A 10211-nucleotide genomic window follows, 5' to 3' on the forward strand; every position below is an offset into this window, starting at 1 on the left:
ATCAAACACAGCATCCTTTTCAACAGAAGCAGAAGCTCATCTGAATATGCTCAAGGATGCTGACATCAACATTTAATCATCTCCTCACTCATCCAGGAAGAAGGGGAGATCAGTTACTACTGTACTTTAATGTGTTCAACCAAATCACCATGTTACAAAAATAGCAAGCTGCCATAATAAAAAATAAGGCTCCTCTATCCAGCACCAGATAGCATCATTTTACTTTCAAGCCTAGAAATTGCACACTTGTATATAAACCAACCGAAGATGAGGATTGAGAGTTCATCTTGGTGGATTTTTCCTTTGATGAATATGAAGTGTCCTTCCTTATCTTTTTTGATGACTTTTAATTGAAAAGTGATTTTATTTGATATTAGAATGGCTACTCCAGCTTGCTTCTTCTGACCATTTGCTTGGAAAGTTGTTTTCCAGCCTTTCATTCTGAGGTAGTGTCTGTCTTTGTCTCTGAGGTGTGTTTCCTGTAGGCAGCAGAATGCAGGGTCCTCATTGCTTATCCAGTTTGTTAATCTATGTCTTTTTATTGGGCAGTTGAGGCCATTGATGTTGAGAGATATTAAGGAATAGTGATTATTGCTTCCTGTTATATTCATATTTGGATGTGAGGTTATGTTTGTGTGCTTTTCTTTGTTTTGTTGCCAAGATGACTAGTTTCTTGCTTCTTCTAGGGTATAGCTTGCCTCCTTATGTTGGGCTTTACCCTTTATTATGCTTTGTAGTGCTGGATTTGTAGAAAGACATTGTGTAAATTTGGTTTTGTCATGGAATATCTTGGTTTCTCCATCTATGTTAATTGAGAGTTTTCTAGGATACAGTAACCTGGGCTGGCATTTGTGTTCTCTTAGGGTCTGTATGACATCTGTCCAGGATCTTCTGGCCTTCATAGTTTCTGGCGAAAAGTCTGGTGTGATTCTGATAGGTCTGCCTTCATATGTTACTTGACCTTTTTCCCTTACTGCTTTCAATATTCTTTCTTTATTTTGTGCGTTTGTTGTTTTGACTATTATGTGACGGGAGGTGTTTCTTTTCTGGTCCAATCTATTTGGAGTTCTGTAGGCTTCTTGTATGCCTATGGGTATCTCTTTTTTTAGGTTAGGGAAGTTTTCTTCTATGATTTTGTTGAAGATATTTACTGGTCCTTTGAGCTGGGAGTCTTCACTCTCTTCTATACCTATTATCCTTAGGTTTGATCTTCTCATTGAGTCCTGGATTTCCTGTATGTTTTGGACCAGTAGCCTTTTCTGCTTTACATTATCTTTGACAGTTGAGTCAGTGATTTCTATGGAATCTTCTGCTCCCGAGATTCTCTCTTCCATCTCTTGTATTCTGTTGGTGAAGCTTGTATCTACAGCTCCTTGTCTTTTCTTTTGATTTTCTATGTCCAGGGTTGTTTCCATGTGTTCTTTCTTGATTGCTTCTATTTCCATTTTTAATTCCTTCATCTGTTTGATTGTGTTTTCCTGGAATTCTTTCAGGGATTTTTGTGTCTCCTCTCTATGGGTTTCTACTTGTTTATTTATGTTTTCCTGGAATTCTTTCAGGCATTTTTGTGATTCCTCTCTGTAGGCTTCTACTTGTTCTCTAAGTGAGTTCTCCACGTCTTTCTTGAAGTCCTCCAGCATCATGATCAAATACGATTTTGAAACTAGATCTTGCTTTTCTGGTGTGTTTGGATATTCCATGTTTATTTTGGTGGGAGAATTGGGCTCCGATGATGCCATGTAGTCTTGGTTTCTGTTGCTTGGGTTCCTGCGCTTGCCTCTGGCCATCAGATTATCTCTAGTGTTACTTTGTTCTGCTACTGACCGTGGCTAGACTGACCTATAAGCCTGTGTGTCAGGAGTGCTGTAGACCTCTTTTCCTGTTTTCTTTCAGCCAGTTATGGGGACAGAGTGTTTTGCTTTCGGGCGTGTAGTTTTTCTTCTCTACAGGTATTCAGCTGTTCCTGTGGGCCTGTGTCTTGAGTTCACCAGGCAGGTTTCTTGCAGGGGAAAAGTTGGTCTTACCTGTGGTTCCAAGGCTCAAGTTTGCTCGTGGGGTGTTGCTTATGAGCTCTCCGTGGGGGCAGCAACCAGGAAGATCTGAGCCGCCCTTTCTGGGAGCTTCCGTGCACCAGGGTTCCAGATGGCGTTTGGTGTTTTCCTCTGGAGTCAGAGATGTGGGCAGAGTGCAGTTTCTTCTGGTTTCCCAGGCGTGTCTGCGTCTCTGAAGGTTTAGCTCTCCCTCCCACGGGATTTGGGTGCAGAGAACATTTTATCCGGTCTGTTTCCTTCAGGTTCCGGTGGTGTCTCAGGCGCAGGGGTCCTGCCGCTCCTGGGCCCTCCCCTACGGGAACCCAGAGGCCTTATACAGTTGCCTCTTGGGCCAGGGATTGAAAAGCTCTCAGGGAGAACTTTCCCTCGGAATGGAGACCCTCCAACTTTAATGACCAGACCGAGACACCACAGGATGCAATCAGCAAGAGGATTTGGTTTATTGTCGGGATACACAGGCACAGGCACCTGCGGGTACCAAACCAAGGGGATCGGTTAAACCACCCCTCGAACCATCCCTGTTGGGAATCAAACAGTTTTTGTCTTTGTGCCAGGCGTTCTCGAAGCTTAGCCATATTATCTCTTACTATTTTCCTAAAAGGGTCTGAATAGTTGAGAGCCAGATATGCACCAGCCACCAAATTGAATAATCGATCGCCGGTGCCTGGCGACGGGGAGATCAAAATGGTGGAGCCCCCCGTTGTGGAGAAGGGGCTTGTAGGGGTAGTCAGGAGGACGGTGTAGGGTCCTTTCCACCGTGGCTCGAGATTTTTGGTCTGGTGTCTGCGCACCCACACGGTGTCTCCAATCTGGAACGGGTGTGGCACCACTGGATGCTCAAGCTTGTCCTGGTAAGCAGCGGCCAAAGATCTCCAGACGTCTCTCTGCACAATCTGTAGGGCCTGTAAATGGGCCCTCAGAGAAGGGCTGTCAGCAAAATCAGCAATGTTTGAATCAAAGAAATGGACAAATGGGGGTGGTGCTCTATACATTATTTTAAAAGGTGCTAGATCATGGGGGCCTGGGGTATTCCGGGCCCGATATAGAACTAGGGGAAGGAGGGCCACCCAATCCTTTGAACCAGTTGCAAGCGTAAGTTTGGATAAAGTCTCCTTAATTGTTCTATTCATGCATTCTACCTGACCTGAACTCTGGGGTCTATAGGCACAATGTAATTTCTAATCAATCTCCAGCAATTTGGCCAACCAACTGACTTACTTGGGAGACGAAAGCGGGCCCGTTGTCCGACCCCAACGCTTGAGGCATGCCATACCTGGGAAAGATTTCCTCGAGGAGCTTCTTGGTGACCATTTTTGCAGTCTCGTGCTTTGTGGGGAAGGCTTCGACCCATCCTGAGAAGGTGTCTACAAACACTAGGAGATACTTATATCCATATATACCTGGTTTAATTTCAGTAAAATCAATTTCTCAATGGATGTCGGGACGGTGTCCCTTAGGACGAACTCCTTGTCCAATCATGGTCCTTTTAGGGTTAACCTGAGCGCACGCTTTGTAACTCTCTGTCACCTTTTGTATCGCTTTGTCCCGATTTAAAAAACACAGATTTATCTCTTCTCGATCTAGTAAGGTTTTCATCTTCTTAAACCCCAAATGGGTTAATTTATGTAAAAAGGAGATCAATTCAAAAGTCATTTTTATTGGCATAACTGTCTTTCCTTTGTAGAACCACTGTTTTAGTTGAGGGTGGTAGATGGCCCCCATTTTTTTTAGGAGCTCTATGTCCTCATGGGCATAAACCCAACTGGTTTGTCCCACTGGTGGGGGCGTGGGTTGGTCTGGGCTATTTAAGGGCAAGATTAGTTTGCTCATGGCCGCTTCTCGCGCCATGGCATCGGCCAGCCGGTTTCCTCGTGCCTCTGGGTTGTGCCCTTTCTGGTGTCCTGGACAATGTATAATACTCAGTCTTTTGGGCAAGAATAGGGCTTCTAAGAGGGCCAGAATTTCAGCCTTATTTTTAATATCTTTATCCTCAGATGTGAGCAGCCCCTGCCTCCGGTAGATCTCCCCGTGGATGTGTGCCGTGGCAAAGGCATAACGGCTGTCTGTATATATATTTAGCCTCTTACCTTTTGCCATCTTGAGCGCCTGAGTCAAGGCGATGAGTTTAGCCCGTTGTGCGGAGGTACCAGCAGGCAGGGCTTTCGCCCAAATCACTTTGTCCTCCGTAGTGACCGCAGCTCCAGCCTTTCGCTCTCCCTCTGCCAAGAAGCTGCTGTCATCCGTGTACCATGTGTGGTCAGCATTCTGAAGAGGCTGGTCCGATAGGTCCGGCCTGGTTAACAAGGCTTGGTAGTGGGTCATGTGGGAATCAGAGAGCCAGCGGTCTGGGGGCTGCTTTACCAAGGCCTCCACTGCGTGGGGTGTTAGGATGGTGAGTGGCTGTCCCAAAGTCAATTTTCCAGTGTCCTTGATCAGGACAGCAATAGCAGCCACCATCTTTAGGCACGGTGGCCAGCCGGAGGCCACAGGGTCCAATTTCTTAGACAGGTAGGCCACAGGGCGTTTCCAGGGTCCCAACCTTTGTGTTAGGACCTTTTTAGCATACCCCTGTTTCTCATCGATGAACAGTTACTGAACAAATTGTAAGGGTTTGGAACAGTCGGATGAATATCTTCTATCCTCTTGTTGACCTCTCTCAAGTCTTGTATTGGCCTATAATCTCCAGTGCCGGGTTTTTTTAACAGGCAGAAGAGGCGTATTCCAAGGCGACCGGCAGGGGACTAGGATGCCTTGATCCAGAAGCCTCATAATGTGAGGCCTTATACCTTGATAAGCTTCATGTGACAGGGGGTATTGTTTTATGGAGACTGGAGTTGTATAATTAAGGGGGGCTGTTGGAGCGCCAACCCCATCCCACCAGTCTCTGCCCAAGCCAGTGGAAAATTCGTGACCCAAGTGTCTATTTCTAGGGATTGTGGCTTGTCCTGTCCTCTAATTGTAGGGTTAGAACTTGAAGGGGAGTTCCGTGGGAGCCAGTTATTTGGGCCCCTCCTTCCTCAAAATGAATTTGTGCTTTTAGTTTGGTGAGCAGGTCACGGCCCAGCAGAGGGTACGGGCAGTCCGGAACATGTAAGAAGGAATGGGTCACCTTACCGGTAGCCAGCTGAACCCGGCGGTCCGTAGTCCATCGGTATTGTTTCTCACCAGTAGCTCCTTGTACCCAGGCCGTCCGGTCGCTGAGTTGTCCTGAAGCTTGGGTGAGGACTGAATGCTGGGCTCCTGTGTCTACCAGGAAAGTAACCGGCTGCCCCCCAACTTTAAGCGTTACCCTGTGCTCAGGGGGGGGGGGGCTCCTGGCCCTGACCTCCCTAATCTTTATCTAGAGCCAAGAGGGAGGTTCGTGGTCGAGGCTTTCGGGGTCCGCCAGGCTTCTTGGGGCACTCTCTGGCCCAGTGCCCTTTCTCTTTGTAATAGGCACATTGATCTTTATCCAGCTTCAGCCCCTTTCGAGCTCCCCCCTATCTCCCTTCTTTTCTTGGCCCTGAACTACGGCGGCCAAGATTTGACTCAATTCTCTCTCTTCCCTCTCTCTGTGAACTCTATCTTCTTTTTCTTTTAGCTTCTTTAAGTAAATCCTGTAATGTATAGCCCTGTAAATTTTTTAACCTCTGTAACTTAGTCTTCCTGTAATACCTGTTTTACCTGAGCCAAATTAGTAGGGCGTCGTATAGACCCTCAGAGACCCACTAGAAGCAACTGGCGATAAAGGCGTAGGTGTCCCTTACCTTCAGCTGTATTAAAATCCCAGTTTGGTCTCTTAAGTGGGAATGTAGCATCAATTTCCTCAGGCAGCTGGGTGGGACGCCCATCATCTCCCAGAACATGCTTTTTGGCCTCTAGGAACACTCTTTGTTTTTTTTTTCTTTTTTTCTGAGGTTAAGAGGGCCTGTAAGAGCTGTTGGCAGTCATCCCAAGTAGGCTGGTGGGTAAGTAAAACAGATTCTATTAGGTCGGTGAGTGCCACCGGATCTTTGGAGAAATGTCAACTGCTGAAAACGGCCAGTATTGGGTCTGGCCACCGGTTCCCTGTCTAAGTGGGAAAGCCTGGGAGGTTGAATCTGGCATCACCTCGCGCTTATTGCGCAATCTCCCTGCGACAGGGGAGAAACCCTTATCAGACTGTGGCCCGGCAACTGATCTGGCCGGCAGCTCTGCCTCCTCCGTTTTAGCCGGGCCTGTCAGAGAGAAGATCTATGAGAGGGGAGTTTGGGTCTGCCGGGAGGACAGGTTTCTTAGAAGGCTCTGATTTCACAAAGGTAGAGACTGTCCCATGTTAGTTCTAAGGAAGATTAGGACACAGAGAAAACAAACAACACCAACAGTCAAACAAACAACAGACAGGCGTGCTGCATGGCTTTGGTACCAAACTGAAAGCAAAAAATCAGATGGAGGTGGCAAAGGTCCAGGGCCCTCTGAAAGCCAAAAATACAGACAGAGGTGCCGTAAGTCCGGATCCTCCTCCTCTAACCAGAGTCCCAGATTGAGCCCTGAAAAGTCGGGCCCCTAACACCCTTGGAACGTCTTCCAGGGCTGCGGGGCGAGAAGTCCGAGCTCGTCAGCTCCTTCTTCGTCCCGCCCAAATTCCAAACAACCTGGCTGAGCGCTCACAGAACAGACCTGGCTGAGCGCTCACAGAACAGACAGAATAAGGCAGAACGAGACAGAATCAGACAGACGCCGGCCGGCTTACGTCCCAGTGGGTGGTCGGTGGTCCCTGGGTGGAGGATCTCCTTTCCCGGCCAACGCACCAAATGAAAAGCTCTCAGGGAGAACTTTCCCTCGGGATGGAGACACTCCAACTTTAATGACCAGACCGAGACACCACAGGATGCAATCAGCAAGAGGATTTGGTTTATTGTCGGGATACACAGGAACAGGCACCTGCGGGCGCTTCAGTCACTCGGGGGACTGGCGCGCCCCACGGAACCAAGGATGGGCTTTTTATAAGATTTTAGGGAGCAGAAGCAAGCATACAGAAGCAGATGCATGGTTACAGGGATATAATTGGTGGATTCTAATGTGGCAAGGGTTCAGCCCCGGGACAAGTTTCCTAGCTACCTTCCTTAAACATAGCGACTGACTTGGCCCCCCAAGGGTTCAGCCCGGGGGCAAGTTTCCTAGCTACCTTCTTGGAACATAAACAGGGTGTGGGACCTCTCCTGGGGCTTTTCTCATTGTCAGGTGCTCAAACGCAGTCGTCCTGTTGCCAGGCCTTATACCAAACACATCCTGCTTGGCAGCCGCTGTGTACTCAGTGTTCTAACCTTTCTCTGAACCAGTCATCTTAAGTACAGCCTTGCAAAATGGCGTTACTGCTGCTAAGCTGGGGTCTTTCAGGATGTGGGCAGGGGTGGGCAGTGTTGGTGGTCTCCTCTGCTCTGCAGCCTCACGGGTGCCCACCTGATCAGGCAGTGAGGTCTCTCTCCCACGGGGTTTGGGAGCAGAGAGCTGCTGCGGGCCGGGATCCGAGGGTCTTACACACATTTTTTAAAGGGGAAAATCAATAGAATCTCATAAAGATGAGCCCATACTAATTATAAAATTTTTGAAAGTGGCAGCATGATGAGCAACATTCAAGCCAACTTTGGCTATATAGTGATGGTGAGGCCAGCATGTGCTCCAGAAGAGCCTGTACCATGAAACCTAGAAGAAAAGCAAACAAAAGAAAAGAAAGGAGTGGAGTGCTTTTGTTTGTACATGATCTATGTTCCCAATGCTTCAAAAATTATTGGTTGCTGTTATACATGGGCATAGCCACAGATGAGTGTCACATCAATGACTGAGGTGCAAGAGCTGTGGTCAACTTTTACCATGTACTTGAAGTTATGCTGCCATAAACTCCTATCACACGTCTTTAAATTTATACATTAATGGTACCTCAATGGACACACCCAGAACCAGCTACGTGATAGATGCCAAGTCACTGAACTGTAGTGTATCAGAGTCCTAGGAGAACATTCTCTCTTAATAAAATGTTCACCGTCATTTAGACAGAGCATATGTTGGGAAATTCCACACTAAAAACTAGGTAGCAATTATAACAGGCAAAATCATTATACAATAAAAGGGAGACAGAGGTACTGTTCACCAATGAGCACCAAAGCCTTTCTTTCCAGTAGTCTAATCAGAAAGTCATATAAGATAGAAACACCCTCTCATAACATCTTGGAGAACAGGAAGGAACCTGAAAAGGGATTTGCTGCTGTACCATGAAGTTTTTGCTCCCCACTGTCTCCCTTGTAACAGATGAAAAGCCTAAGATTCGAGGAAGAATTTTACTCAAGCCTAGGTTGTAAAGTTAGGGAGAATCATTGACATTATAATTTCCCTGTGTTTTTCCAAAGAGGCAGATGTTTGGAGGTGGATTCAGTGGAGTGCTAGGAAAATCATTCCAAAATTAGGCAATTTTTGTTCCTGGACATGTTCTTTGAGCTCCTTATCTAGTAGGAATCAAGAGCACAGGCATGATACTTTGCTTTAACAAAATCATTATTGCCTCTACCTCCTCTGCATAAAAACATACTAGCTTTAGTGCAGCATTCACCCTCCTTAAGGAAGACTATAGTCTCTGGAATGATAGCTACAGACAGATGTACCCAGATAGATAGAGGGCCAGGCTACGGTGGAGCACCAAGGAAAGTTCTTCCTGGAAATAAAAAAAAAAGGGCTCTTTTTAGATTTAACTTTCTTCTGTCTTTGGATTCTTTATAGATGCCCACTTCCATAATTAGCATCAAAATAATGGGATTTGAGCATTGCCTTTGCCCCTTACATGGAATCATGCCTTTTGCCTTTTTGATCCTACAATAACCAGCTAGGAGGAGGCATTCTTCTGAAGCATTCAGACACAATGGTGACCTTGCTTAAGAGACCATCTAATAGTTCCTGTCAGTCTTCTGAGCAGGAAGACTTGGAGTAATTTGTATTGTACTTGGAAACTAAGTGAACAAAAAAAGGGAAACACTGAGGGAATTAGAAGATCTGGTCAAGAGCCAGTGTGATCAGGGATTGGAAGTTGGTCAAATTTCTTCATGTGCATGTATGGAAAAATCACTGTGAGATTGCTCATCTTGTGTAGTTAATATAAACTAATGTTCCTACAGTGAAAGAAATAAAATCAAGCAAAGTAAGACATTTTAAATGGAGTCAAATTCTAATTAACAAAGAAAATAAAAATGTCTATATTCATACTTTAAAGTAAGAAAGGACAGGAAGAGAAAGATTGTTTAAGTCCATAAAACAAAAACCTCCAAACTGAAACACAGAAATGTCAAGGAAACTCACTATGTTCAGACTCAACAATTCATGAAGAACCATATGCTGTGGCTCACGAGCCCAGAAATCCAAGTACTCTCCAACCAACAGCAAAAGCATTCCCTGTAAGGACAGGAAGTGTAAGTTGGAAGGTCAATGACCTCACAATGGTACTCTTTGAGGTTAGAGCTGAAATGGAACAATGATTGCTGGGTACAGCCCACATTTTTTCTTTGCATTGAGTCCTAAAGATCTGAAAATATGTTCAGTGAAAAGGTAGAGACCTGAGCAAGATGGTTATACCTTGTTAGCAATCCCTAGATTCCCCTATGACCAATTTCTTTCTGCTAAGCTATATTTCCCAGATTTCCTACAACTTGCCCAAACAGGGCCACATGCCAGGGTTCAATCTTCAAATACATGACCCTTTCTTGGATAGTTGATAACCAAACTCCAATAAAGATTTCACCTTTAATAATACTAGGTGGAATCATTTGAATTGCAACAAGCTGCAGACTATTATGCTTCATTGTATATTCACACAGTATTGTGTGCATTCTCTTGCTGGAATTTAAAACACCATGACCAAACAGAACTTGCTAAAGAAAGGGTTTATTTAGCTTAAATATCCCAACATATTCTACCATAAGTAGAATTCATGGTAGAGTCATGGCAGGACTCTTGAGGCAAGAAACAAGGCAGTCGCCATGGAATAAAGCTGCTTACATGCTTGCTGTCCTTGATGTTGCCTGTTTATGTATATATACATATATACAGCCATGACCTTGTACCTAGGGGTATCAATCAATCATGATGCTCCCCTAGAGACTATAAGCCAATTAAGATCCTTCTGCTTGGTCAGATTTCTGTAGTTTGTGTCACTTT

The 10211-nt window shown here is 45.6% G+C and overlaps 1 long non-coding RNA gene across 1 annotated transcript; it reads right to left on the reverse strand.

Annotated features, from left to right (window-relative positions):
* Positions 1–7592: 7592 nt before the first annotated feature.
* LOC134484848 (uncharacterized) lies at positions 7593–9552 on the reverse strand. The gene is made up of 2 exons (XR_010062651.1): positions 9357–9552; positions 7593–7715 (listed from the first exon to the last, which is right to left on the reverse strand). It is a non-coding gene; the product is annotated as an uncharacterized LOC134484848 (long non-coding RNA).
* Positions 9553–10211: the final 659 nt, after the last annotated feature.

The sequence above is a fragment of the Rattus norvegicus genome, chromosome 1 (assembly GCF_036323735.1).
Source record: "Rattus norvegicus strain BN/NHsdMcwi chromosome 1, GRCr8, whole genome shotgun sequence".
In the NCBI taxonomy this organism is placed as follows: domain Eukaryota; kingdom Metazoa; phylum Chordata; class Mammalia; order Rodentia; family Muridae; genus Rattus; species Rattus norvegicus.